The sequence below is a fragment of the Elaeis guineensis genome, chromosome 2, assembly GCF_000442705.2.
Source record: "Elaeis guineensis isolate ETL-2024a chromosome 2, EG11, whole genome shotgun sequence".
Classification (NCBI taxonomy): Eukaryota; Viridiplantae; Streptophyta; class Magnoliopsida; order Arecales; family Arecaceae; genus Elaeis; species Elaeis guineensis.
Genome location: NC_025994.2, coordinates 106610980 through 106624681, shown reverse-complemented (window position 1 = coordinate 106624681; position 13702 = coordinate 106610980). Strand labels below are relative to the sequence as shown.

The 13702-nt window shown below is 34.9% G+C and overlaps 1 long non-coding RNA gene across 2 annotated transcripts; it reads left to right on the top strand.

The window, feature by feature from the left end:
• The first annotated feature begins 8919 nt into the window (after positions 1–8919).
• Positions 8920–11798, top strand: LOC105046796 (uncharacterized). 2 transcript variants are annotated; one of them, XR_832337.4, is made up of 3 exons: positions 8920–10074; positions 10170–11416; positions 11500–11798. It is a non-coding gene; the product is annotated as an uncharacterized lncRNA (long non-coding RNA). The 2 variants fall into 2 exon arrangements; XR_012139021.1 differs by lacking the exon at positions 11500–11798 and having other exon boundaries at positions 10170–11462.
• Positions 11799–13702: the final 1904 nt, after the last annotated feature.

The window sequence follows — 13702 nt, the reverse complement described above, 5'->3', positions numbered from 1 at the left end:
TTATCTACTGCTGAGGTTGATAGGAGATGGAAATCAGTAATTGCAATCGCAGCTTGGCTGATATGGACTAATCGTAATGATAGAATTTTTCAGAATGTAAATTATTCTTCTATTCAATTGTTGTATAAAATCCCTGGTTACTTTGTTTCTAATGAGAATGATGGCAATCAACTTGGCTCTAAGAATCTGTCGAGGCGCCGGGGTGATCTTTCGCTGCCTGAATTGGGTAGTTCTTCAATATTATCTGTTTCTTGGTCTCCTCCTCCCTCTGAATATCCTAAAGTCAATTTTGATGCAGCAGTTACCAGTAACAAAGTATCAGTGGGTTATATCATTCGAAACTCTAATGGATGCCTAATTAAAGAAGCTGGAAAATCAATATATAATTGTACTGTCCAACGTGCTGAACTTGTAGCAGCCTGGATGGGTTTATGGGTAGCTGTAGTGGAGTTAAAAGCTAATTGTATTTGCTTGGAAGGAGACTATGACTGTTATTTCTGATATTGCTAACTGTGAGGTGGGAGATATCCAGGGCCCGCAATGTTGGTTGATGTATTGTATTGGAAGCTTAAGTGTCATGTATTTTTAATATCTCATGTGTTTAGGGAAGCAAATAAAGCTGCCGATCTTATTGCTAAAATGGCTCTGCAAACAGATTGTTCTTGGGATGCTGATGAAATTATTCCACATGAACTGGCTACCATTTTCAGGAAGACCGTAGCAGCAAAGTTTGGAAACGAAGACTGGAAGGAAGTGGAGCTCAACGGAATTTTGTAAAGATTCTCAGCTGAAGCTAGGTCTCACCGTTTCTGATGACTTCTGAATGCTGAGATAAAGTTGCAGGGACAAATAAGTAGACAGGTTTTGCTGGTAGTTGGTTTAGTTTGAGTACTTTTCTTATGTTGCTTGGGTTCTTCAAGTTAGTTATTGTATCTTAGCTGATTTATGAGGTATTTTATTGTCACGTCCAAAATTTGGGATAAAACACGATCATACTATCGAAGGATACGATCCATGATAACACGAAACCAATCAATCATAATCAACTAAAATTCTTCATAAATAAAATATAATAAAAGATTCAATTTCATTATTCATCAAATAATTAAATCAATATTAATTCGGAGCATCTAATCCAAAAGCAAGTACCAATCCAAATCTCAATATTTGTAAATAGATAACTACAAATCCATGATCATAAAATAAATTAAACTTCCGCTACCAAATTTTTAAGCTTGCTACGTAGATCCCTAAGTTTGGATTCCCTTCGTCAGTTTTAGTCTTATTCCTCTGTATAAAAAAATAAAATAAAATAAATACGAGCTACACCAGTCTAGTAAGTAAAACCTACGCTTCCTTACCAGATCCAGCATAAATTTTTTCATGATAATGCAATAGTTAGAAAGTAACAGATATTATAAAAATAAATATTTCATAGAGCATATAATAAAACAAGTTATAAAGTAGATCATACTTGCATAAATTATGAATATTTTATAAATATGAATTATAAATCATTCTTGTCATGTATTTATGTCATATTTGAAAATATTGCTCACAGATATTCATACTAAGGTCACTATTATATTCATGACAAGATGATATTTCTTAATCAATAGAGTTCTTATTTTGTATACCAACTTTATATCCATTGGCGGGGCCATGTTTCGTATGGATGCTAGCTTCGGATATCGACCTTCCCATAGAGATTCGTTCATAGCTATCTGAGAGCTTTTGAAATTTTTACATCTTTTTCTTAAAATATATATACACATAAATGGAAAAATTATAAAATTTATACTTCATAACTATGATATTTTCATAAAATATATTCATGAAATTAATGCTCATAATAAAATATACTTTTTCATATCACATATACTAATCTTTATTTTATAAAAAATATGATTTCATTAATAGTAATTTTTTGTATAAAAAATATGATTATTTAAAAATAAATAAGGAGCATAAGATCTACTTACCTCACTCGTCCTAGATCTTTAGACTTCGTTAGAAGAATCGACTAATTCTATTAAAATATTAAAAATATAATTATTTTCTTATTTGATGAACTTAGTAGAATTAAATCATAAGAAAAAAAGATTGTTGATCAGATCTAAGCAACTCGATTAAGAAATCATGGAGCTAGCATAGATTGGATCAAGATCAAGATCGATCAATAGAGTTTATCAACAATGGATTTCAAAGATACCAAATATGTCCGATATGGGTTTGACATATGGCACGAATATCAAAGCAGATTTAGGTCAACTTATCGGACTCAACATGGGTTCTTAGAAGAGAAAAACATGACTCGATATAGAATCCATAAGTCTTCTTAGATAGAGAAAGTAGGTGAAGAGAGAGAAAATAAAGAGAGAATCTTCGTATTTCTCAAAAAAAAAAAATCTATGATCAAGATCATCGATGGCCATGTCATGATGACTCCACAGGGGTTAATGGTGATCCAATCTATAAATATATGATAAGGACCAGATTGTGATTGACAAACTGCACCGATATCAAAGTGAGTCCAGAACTTTTTCGAAAAAATCATCTTAAATTCATACTGGGGCTCATGGATTGGTAGAGAGAGGAAGAGGGAGTAGAGAGAGAAGGAGAGAGAGATAACTTAGATAAGTGAGAGAGAGAAGTTCTCTCTTTTTTTTCTTTTCTTTTCTTTTTCTTCCTTTTCCTTCTTTCTTTCTTTCTTTGGCCGAATAGGAAGGAATATGGGTGGGGGCTGGTGGTTCTTGGTCGGAAGACCAGCAATGGATAATGGTAGTAGGCGACCAACAATGATGGGACAGAGGACAGCTGGCGGCGAGGATCAATCGGTGAAGAAAATCATGGGAAAATCATGAAAAATAAGGGATCTGCCCCTTGAAATTTTTTCGATCATCGGTCGATCACCGACGGCCATGATCCTCAGGAAAGATAGATATAGAGATGGGGGTCATGTTCTAGGGGTGTGACACTGTGGGCAATGGTGCTGGTGGTCGGAAACAAGGAAGAGGGGGCTCGACCGAATAAGGGAAACAGGGGTCTTATGCTTTTGTGGGTTTTTCAGCCAATCCGATGGTCAGCGAGGGTGCACGATGCCATGGGAAGGAGGGAAAGATAGAGAGAAAGGAGAGTCGGAGCTTACCTCAGGCTCTGATGACTTCTCCAGCAAAGATTTTGGATGGGCACGATGAGGACATCCACAACTTCAATGGAAAAATAAGAAGGAAGAGGAAAAACCAATGTTTATCGTGGCTGGCTTTGGAGGAGGAAGGAGGGGAGTTATAGGGTGGAGAGGAGGCCGAATTTTTTTCGGATTCGCCTTCCTCTTCGATGGATTTGCATGAAAGAAGACTCCCAACGAGAGTCTTCAATGTTTCTTTTTTTTTTCTATTTTGTTATTATTTTTTTTCTTGTCATACCCTAAGATTCGTGCAAGAAGAATTTTGGGCTGGGTATTACATTCTACCCTCCTAAAAAAAAAAATTTATCCTCGAAACTTGGCATACTTGAGATTTTGATCATTGAAAATACATAACCTTCATACTATCCTTAAGCTTCCAAATTATCTATTTCTCAAAGTACTTATTCCAAAGTCTTCAACATAAATCATTATATAGTATTTCGAAACTAAATTATTTCCATCCGCAAGATAATGAATTTCTTTGACCTCTTAATCGTGGCTTAAAATACCATAATTTCTTGTCTACGAAATTATTTGCTCTTGATTGATTTCACATGAAAATCATAATCTACTCTATCTAGTCTTCATAAATATAAAAAAGTCTAAAGCAGTAGATGCTCATCATAATATCCAACCTTCTTTATCTTTTTTAATTTCATATTTGATGTAACAATTAAACTCTTATCATAGAAAATCTTCAAATCCATTCAAACAAATAGAGTAATAATGTCAAAGCTAAGCAAAAGATATCTATATCCAAAACATTCTACATCCGAGCTCAACCAACGAATATCAATCCACTAACCTTACACTTAAGATGCTCAAAATTCTTTTGATCATTTCTATAATAAAAGAATTAATTATCGAAAATAATATTGCAATATCTAAATGAGTCCAAGTATCAATAACCTTGTCTTTTCATTTGTCATTGACGGTCCCTTTTTACAAAAGTCAAATCTCCATTCATATCACTTATTGCATTAGTATTCTTAACTAGTTTTAGTATAATTCAACTACTGCACTTCTATTTTACACTCTAATATAAACCCATCAAATTTTTCAAGGCTATCGGATGAATCCTGCGAAAAGATCCAACCTTCTAAAAAAAATAGATAGAACTAGAACAAAGCTTTAAGTTTCTTTATCTCTACTATTCCTCGAGCATACCACATTAAAATTAAATCTTGATCCACTTTTTATATATGAAACTATTACATAAACTTTCACTGCTCATCTAGAATTCAATATATTTAGAATTAATTTAGAGTAAGTTAACTTTAGATTTATCCAACAATCAATAGGATGATTCCAAATCAATCTCTCTTTGTAAAACGATTAACTCAAATCTCCAATAAATTGGAAGACCTCCCGCCAATATCATTATAAGTAAAATAAATTCAGTTATCTCTTATAGAGATTCCTTCATCATGATCCTTACATCAATAATTAAACTGACATGAAATCCTATCACTTATTTGTTGAAACACATATAAGTCTTTCAAAAATTTGATAATAACAAGATACCTTAGATCAGTCCCAAAATCTAAACTTTGACTTGCAATAATCAATGCACTCTATTATGTTCAATAAACTTAAGAAAGATCAAGTAATCCAATATAAAAGATGACAATATAAATTATTAAATATTTCACTAATATGTGCATGTCATCCAATCCACTAATAAACCAAATATATATATATATATATATATATATTATTTACCTATAAATTTTATACATGATCCTCTTATAGATTTAATGTTCGAAAAATATTTATTTCTTATATGATGTAATTCTTTCTTAAGCCACATCCTAAACAAATTTATTCTAATAAATCCAAAATTGTAATGATCAAATAATTAATATCAAATTTTGAAAAGCCATCGTGATCTTCGCCCATACCAAGTTTAGAACTCTAAAATTATCTAAATAATAATTGAACAAGTATACATATCAATATATCATATTTTATTCAAGAGTCAACATCTCTCATATTTAGGTGAAGTCTTATTTATCGAAATCTAAGACATAATTCATCCAATTTTTTAATATACATCGTATACCACTTTATGAAAAAAAATTCATTATAATACCTATTGATCCAAAATTCAGACTTTGAATTCTTCCTGCTACTTCTATCATGTTTCTTGTAATCATAACCTTTATATTTAAATCTCACTTATGTCATAGTCCCTATTGATCATGATCTAAGCTCTGATATTACTTAGCCCTAATCACTTATACCATTGTCCCAAGTAATCATAACCTAAGCTCTGATACCATTTCTGTCACGTTCTAAATTTGGGACATAATACAGTCATGCTACTGATGGTACAGTCTATGATAATATGAAGTCAATCAATCATAATCAACTAAAATTTTTTATAAATAAAATATATTTAATTATATTATTCATCAAATAATTAAATTAATATTGGTTCGGAGCATCAAATTCAAAAGCAAGTACCAATCCAAATCTCAACATTCGTAAATAGATAACTATAAATCTATAATCATAAAATAAACTAAACTTTCGCTATCAAATTTTCAAACTTACTACGCAGATCTCCAAGCCTGAATTTTTTTCATTGATCCTAATCTTATTCCTTTGTATAAAAATAAAAAATAAAAATAATATGAGCTACACTAACCCAGTAAGTAAAATCTACGCTTCCTTACCGGATCTAGTATAAATTTTTTCATGATAATGCAATATTTAAAAAATAACAGATATTATAAAAATAAATATTTCATAGAGCATATAATAAAATAAGTTATAAATCAAATCATGCTTGCATAAATCATGAATATTTTATAAACATAAATCATTCTTGTCATATGTTCAGTCATGTTTGAAAACATTACTTACAGATATTCATGCTAAGGTCACTATTATACTCGTGACAAGATCATATTTCTTAATCGATAGAGTTCTTGTTTTATGTGCTAACTTTATATCCATTGACGGGGCTATGTTTCGTGTGGATGCTAGTTCTTGATGTCAACCTTTTCATAGGGATTCGTTCATAGCTATCTGAGAGCTTTTAAAATCTTTACATCTTTTTCTTAAAACATACATATACATAGATGAAAAAACTATAAAATTCATACTTCATAATCATGCTATTTTCATAAAATATATTCATGAAATCAATGCTCATAATAAAATATACTTTTTCATATCACATACGCTGATCTTTATTTTATGAAAAATATGATTTCATTAACAGTAATTTTTTATATAGAAAATATGATTATTTAAAAATAAATAAGAAGCATAAGATTTACTTATCTCACTCATCCTAGACTTTAGTCTTCGTTAGAAGAATCGATTAATCCTATTAAAATATTAAAAATATAATTAATTTTTTATTCGATGAATTCAGTAAAATTAAATCATAAGAAAAGAGAACTGTTGATCAGATCTAAGCAACTCGATTAAAAAATCATGGAGTATAGATTAGATCAAGATCAAGATCGATCAACAGAGTTCATTAATAGTAGATTTTAAAGATACCAGACATGTCTGATATAGGTTTGACATATAACACGAATATCAAAGCAGATTCAGGTTAACTTATCGGACTCAACATGGGTTCTTAGAAGGGGAAGACATAACTTGATATAGGATCCATAAGTCTTCTTAGATAGAGAAAGTCGGTGAAGAGAGAGAAAGTGGAAAGAGAAAGTGGAGAGAGAATCTTTGTATTCTTCAAAAGAGAAATTTATGATCAAGATCATCGAGGGCCATATCATGATGACTGCATAGGGGTTAATGGTGATCCGATCTATAAATATATATGGTAAGGATCAGACTGTGATTGACAAACTACACGGATATCAAAGCGAGTCCAGAATTTTTTTGAAAAGATTATCTTAGATTCATACTGGAGCCCATGGATTGTAGAGAGAGAAGGAGAGAGAGATATAAGTGAGAGAGAAAAGTTCTCTCTTCTTTTTTTTTTCTTTTTCTCCCTTTTCCTTCTTTCTTTCTTTGGCCGAATAGGAAGGAATATGGGTGGAGATTGGTGGTTCTTGGCTGGAAGAACAGCAATAGGCAGTGGCAGCAGGCAACCAACAATGATGGGACAGAGGACAGCCAGCGGCAAGGATCAGTTGGCGAAGAAAATCATGAAAAAATTATGGAAAACAAGAGATCCACCCTTTTTCTTAAAATTTCGTCGATCATCGGCCGATCACCTGCAACCATGATCCTCAAGAAAGATAGATATAGATGGTAGGGGTCATGTTCTAGGGGTGTGATACTACGGACAGCAGCGTCGGTGGCTGAAAACAAGGAAAAGGAGGGAAAAATAGGGCTCTTATACTTTTGTGGGTTTTCCGACCAATCCGACGGCCAGCGAGGGTGTGTGATGCTATGGGAAAGAGGGGAAGAAAGAGAGAAAGAAGAGTCGGGGCTTACCTCAGGCTCCAATGACTTCTCTGATGGAGATTTTAGATAGGCATGATGAGGGCATCCGCGACTTCAACGGAAAAAATAAGGAGAAAGAAGAGGAAAAACCAATATTTGTCATGGTCGGCTTTGGAGGAGAGAAGAGGGGATCTACAGGGTGAAGAGGCCGAATCCTTCTCGGATTCATCTTCCTCTCCGATAGATTCGCGTGGAAGAAAACTCTGAGCGGAAGTTTTCAACATTTTTTTTTCTATTTTATTGTTGTTGTTCTTTTTTTTTTCCTTATCATGTCCTAAGATTCGTGCAAGAAGAATTTTGGGTTGGGTATCACATTTATAACTATTGTAAACAGGTCTGTAAACTCTGAAACTGAGCTTATATATTTGAACGAGTAGCCTTAGGCTCCAGCTTCTATCCGGAAAAAAAAAAAATCTCTGAGATGTGTATGGCTTACAGTACGTAGAATTCTTTTTTTTAGGATGACTCCATGATAATAATCAGATAGTTTTCTGATTTTTTTTTCTGATGATTGGCTGTGTCTATTTTCACATAACTACTAAAGAGCAATCACTACTACCTATTGTCGTATATATTGCTGCCGACTGCATTGTATCGTATATGATGAATCATATGAAAACTTTATTATAGATTTTCTCAGATGTTTCATGTAGCTTCCGTGGGTCCATCCTTTCTGAGTTCTTCACGTGGAAGATGGTATGCCCGACATCCATAACATTCCATTATGTCTACGATGAAATAAATTATTTTTTTGCACGACCAAGGGCTTCAAATAATTTATCAAAATTTAGATATATTATGATTGGGAAAAATCAAAAAATTAAATATCTTATGATTCACCAAATAGCGTATTATAACTTTCTTAGTGCAAATAGGTTGAATTATCATAGAAAAATTAATTAGGGTCAAAAAAAGGAGGCCCCGGCGAGAATGAAGCTTCTTGTGGCTAACCCAGGTTATTATCCTAATCTAACAACCCCGCCCACCTACTACGTACAGCAAAGAATATTGTTTTAGACTTTAGATTAAAGAACGGAATAAACAAATCGATGAACTAACAAAATAAACTTTACAATATAAATACGTACGTACTGCCAACTACTTCTGTCCACGGATATTTTATCTATTTGTTGTCTTTCGGCCAGCTACAGTGATTGATGGATGGACGAAGGGAGAGGGTGGTGGTGGGAAGCCACCAAGACATGTGAGGGGGGGGGTCAGAGAGGCATCCGTTCAATCCGCTTCTGAAGGCTCTTCAAAATCTGAGCCAGTCATTAAATAAGGAAACAAGGCATGAAACGGCACTTGCCGACCCTCCACGCTAACCTTCTCTCCTTCCTTATAAATACATGCCTTCGTCCGCCACTACGGTGCCATCTCCGTCCATCCTTGCCTCCTCTTGAGAGCTGCCTGGCCCAGGGCTTTGGCCAGGCCTGGTGTCTTTAGAGCGGTAGGTTTGGTTTGTTTTCTTTTCAAGGGTTGTCAGTAGTTTAAAGTTGGCATCTTGTTGATATTTAAGTATTCTGTGGGGGCTTAAAGCGTCGTTTTTGGGTCCTGTGGATTCTCAAGTTGATGGTTTCGTGGAGTGGCGTAACAGCTGCTTCTTTTGGGTTCTTTTTTTTTTTTTATATAATTTTTTTTCCTTATGTCTTTTAAGCTCTCTCTCTCTCTCTCTCTCCTCTTCTTCTTCTTCTTCTTCCATGCATGGTTCTCTTGAGATGGTTGGTGGTTTGAAGGATGTGGGGATGGAGCTCCTTGAAGTCCAAATGAGGGCCTTGGAGGGGTAGATAGAGCTGCTGGTTTATGGATTCCACTGTCCTATTCCATGATCTTGCTGGTGATATATATATTATTAGCACTGCAAGTGGTGATCAGAGATGGAGAGAAATGATTGATTGTTTGGGATAGGCTTGTGGTTTGCATAACCCGGGAGCTGCATTAGCCCTGCCTGACCCTTGTTTGGATTGAAGGGAGCTCTACACCTTCTCTCCTTATTTTTTCTCCAGTCCCATCTCTCTCTCTCTCTCCCGGGGGGTGGAGGGGTTTGTGAGAGGACTTGATTCACCTCTTGGTGGGAACATATTGTAAGATTTATTTCGTTTTTCTGATATAAAGGAGTGAATACAGCATCAGAGTTCGTTCTATGGAGGCCTTATATTTGTGCATGATTTCCTGCCTGTTACTTCTGACTTCTAATAGTGGTGCCTATTTTTGGTTGCTTACATGGGTTTCTGGTGTTCTTGTGCCTGTTAGATTTTCTTCGGTTGTTATTGGAGCATTTGATATTTCTCATTTTATTTATAGTTTTTTTAGCCATCTTTCCATTCTGTTCTTGATTATATGGGGCCTTATTCGAAACCCGAAAAAAAAAAAAAAAAAGAGGAAGGGTTCCAAATGGACAGCTCTTTTAACAGGGGTTGGTTCTTGTCCTGCTTTGCAAAGGTGGTGTTTCTTAGGTACATTAATATTTAAACTCTTCAGTTATTTTCTTATCTTATTTTAGTCCTTTTCTTTTTCCTTCTTCTGACTTTTAATTGTGTCCCTTGTGCAGGTGGTGTCGTCATGCAATAGTGTAAGGAATGTTAGCCATGGTTCATGAATCAACGGCCGTTCTAAAGTGTTTTCCGGCAAAACTCTTATCAAATTAGATTAGATTTTTTCCTCTTTTTTTTTGTTGGGGTGGGGGCTAAGAATCCATTTCATTTTTTAGGGGGGCACACAAGTTGTATTCTTATCGGATGGCAAAGGGATCAAATCTTTTTGTTCCAGAGCTTTTAATATATGGTTAGAATCTGCTAACAGCCAAATCCAGCTTTTTGACAACTTGTGGGTGCCATAAAGAAAGGTTCTGTTCACAACCGACCTTTTTTTAAACTATGTTCACGACTGATTTATGCTAGCATGTGAGACCACTAAATTGGTTTGCAAGGGATATTCCACTCTTGATAAAAGAGGATGTGCAAGGAGGATATTAAAAGACTGGGTATATATAGCACTTGTGTTAAAGTTGCCAGCTTGCAGCTTTGCAGTGTTATGTCATGTCAAGGTGAAGATACTGGGATCCGAGTCTTCTTGGTCTGTTATTTTGGATATGGGTTTGCTTAGGGTTAGAGATGGTTTTTATCATTATTAGTGGAAATTGATGAGCAAATCAGGGTTGCAACCTGATGCTATGTCTTAATTAAGAGGGTGCAACCTAATCCGGTTAGGGATTGGAATCTTTCCAATGTAACAAAATCCTGTCTTTGAGCTCAATTTGGTGCCCCCCTTAGTGGACTGGATTGGGTTGTTTGTGTTATGTCAGTTTATAATGGATATTTCATTTTTGGCTACTTTATATTATTCGATCTTATTTGGTAGGATAAGGTTTCTTCCCTGTTCCGCAATCACATCGAATAAAACTGGCTTCTTTATTTACAACTCAATAAGATAAGGTTGAGAAAATGAGAGCCCAACTAAGATTAATTATTCTGGATTCCCGATCTAAATGTTTCGTTGTGGAAGGTTGCTTAAGTTCCAAGAAGCCGTTTTTAAAGTCTTATTTTGTAATGATGGTTCGTGCTTCTGGAAAACCATCCGTACCTTAGGTGCATCCTCATTTGAGCAAGATAAATATTCTTGTTGGGTAATTAAGTTCGAAGGCCCATCAATCATGATGTGGACATGGCCCACGTCAAAAGATGAATCAGGGATGTTGATGGTCCGATGGCTCGCATGTCTCTTGTTTCAGGTTGGGCTATTGATGCTGTACCTGGAAGTATGTCATTGATATCCGTAAATTGAAGCACCCTAATCACAGTCAGTAGCATGTCCTGATGTCTGGATTTTTTTTTTTTTTTTTTTTTGTTAATAAAGGATGCCGATTTTATACTGGTATGCAGTTTTTAACCCGGTGGAATTGGAGATGTTTCCATGATGCCGATAAGGCCAAAAGAACAAGCGAAATCTTCGGAGAGATGCTGCAGGAGCTCTAGTTACCACCCTCACAAACTGTATCTGTATCTGTTTTCATGTTAATATTTTATGACCCATGACGGTCGTAGATGATGTTATGGATCACAAGTCCATAAACAATGGGAACCGACAAACTTTGTTGGGGGGATAATGGAGGTCTGATTGTTTTTTGGATGTGTAACCTAAAATCCATTTGTTTAAACTGTATAATTGGCATTACCTGAATTCCTTTGGTCCACCACTCGGCGCATCATTCCACGGATGACAGCCGTCATCGTCGTCGTCATCACTTTAACCAAAACGATATTATTCCGATCAAATAAATAAGATATAATATGAGTTTGACGGCACTGAAAAGATAAAGGTGCCATGTGCGGCATCTTTCCTTCTCCGGCGCTGTTCTGCTTTGAGAATTGCCAATCTCGTCTGGTATAAAATCCCCTTTCTATCTCACGAACCAAGGCATCAGAAGAATTCAGCCTGATTTTTTTTTAAAAAATAAAATATAAAAATATTTCTTTAATTATAATTTAGTTTTAATTATGTCCATTTGATTTTAAAAGTAAACAACCAGTCGTTTAAATTTTCAACATGTTTTAAAATGATCATGTTGTTTACATCTTTCCCTATTTTTTCCCTTGGCGGCTTCCTTCATTTCCATTTATTTCTCACCGATGATCCGCTCTTCCCTCTTCCCCCTTTCTTATTCTCCTTCTCATTCATTTTTTCTTTTTCATCTTCATTCATTTCTTCTCTTCATCTTCCTCCTCCAAGCCACCATGAGCTCTCCTCCCCATGACAGCCTCCTTCACCTTCACTAAGACTTTCCATAGCCTCTCTTCCATGGTGGTTCTCTTTATTTCCATCCATTGCTTATCGATTACCTCTCTCCTCTTCTTTCCTTCCTTCTTATTCATTTTTCCTTCTCATCCTCTTCCTCTTTTAAACTCGCTCATGAGTCTTATCCATCTACAGTGGCCTCCTCTACTTCTATCCTTTCTCACTGGCAACCAACCTTTTCTTCTCTCCTTTCTCTTCACCCTCTTCATCTTTTTATCATCCACTTTCTCTAAGGCCATCCATAAGCTCTTTTTTTCCATGATAGTTCTCTTTATCTGTACTGATTTTTTGCTGAGAGCCTTCTCTCTCTTTTCCTTCCTTTTCACTCTTTTCTCTTTCTCCTCCAATCCCATCTATGAAGCCTTCAACAATATCCCATCCTTTCAGACCTCTCTTTTTATGGTAGTTTTCTTCATCTTCATTTTTATTTTATTGACAGCTTCTTTCATACGAGCGAAGGATATTTATCTATAAAGAAAAAAAAGTTAACACCATTTGCTAGGAATGGATAATCATTTCAGAATATCTTAGCTTCAAAGAGCAGGCATTTTTTAAATCAAGAGGTTTAGGTAAAATTAGATCAAAATTAAAAAAAATTTATATAATTTATTATTATTATTATTATTATTATTATTTTCATACCACTTCCAAACGTACATGTCAGACCGTGCAGCCTGACCAAGCAATTGAAATGGCTTTTCAGTTCGCTCAGGAATGCGTAAGCGGAACGGGTAGAAAAATATATCATGATCGGAACTGGTCATATTTGTGAGACAAACTCGACCCGTGGGTCTGAAGAACCGGATGAACCTGGGCCTTGTCCAGGTCAGGACGAAGTCATTGATGGGCCTGATCCATTTACGTGCGTGTCTGCGATCGAGCTTGACCATTTATTATTAAAAGACATGCGTGCAACAATCAAATAATCATGTGGCATACTGTTCCCAAAAACACATTGGCCTGAATAATTCGTGTATTATTAAAAACCTTATGATTAAACGATTTATTGAACATCTATATTGATATCTAATGAAGTTATCAATATTTTATTAACATTTAGGACCTGTTTGGCTATTCCTATAATTTGTCTATCCATTTAAGTATGATTCTATATCAACTCCACTTCATCTGGCCTAAATTTTATAGGAGGCTTTTAAAAAAAAAAAAAAAAAAAAATTTGGACAGACTGTTAGGAAAATGTAAGCTAAATGGACCAACATATCCGATTCAATTCTATAGAATTTTCAGCCTCTCCAAACAAGTCCTTACAGTGTTACATTGAGATCGAAC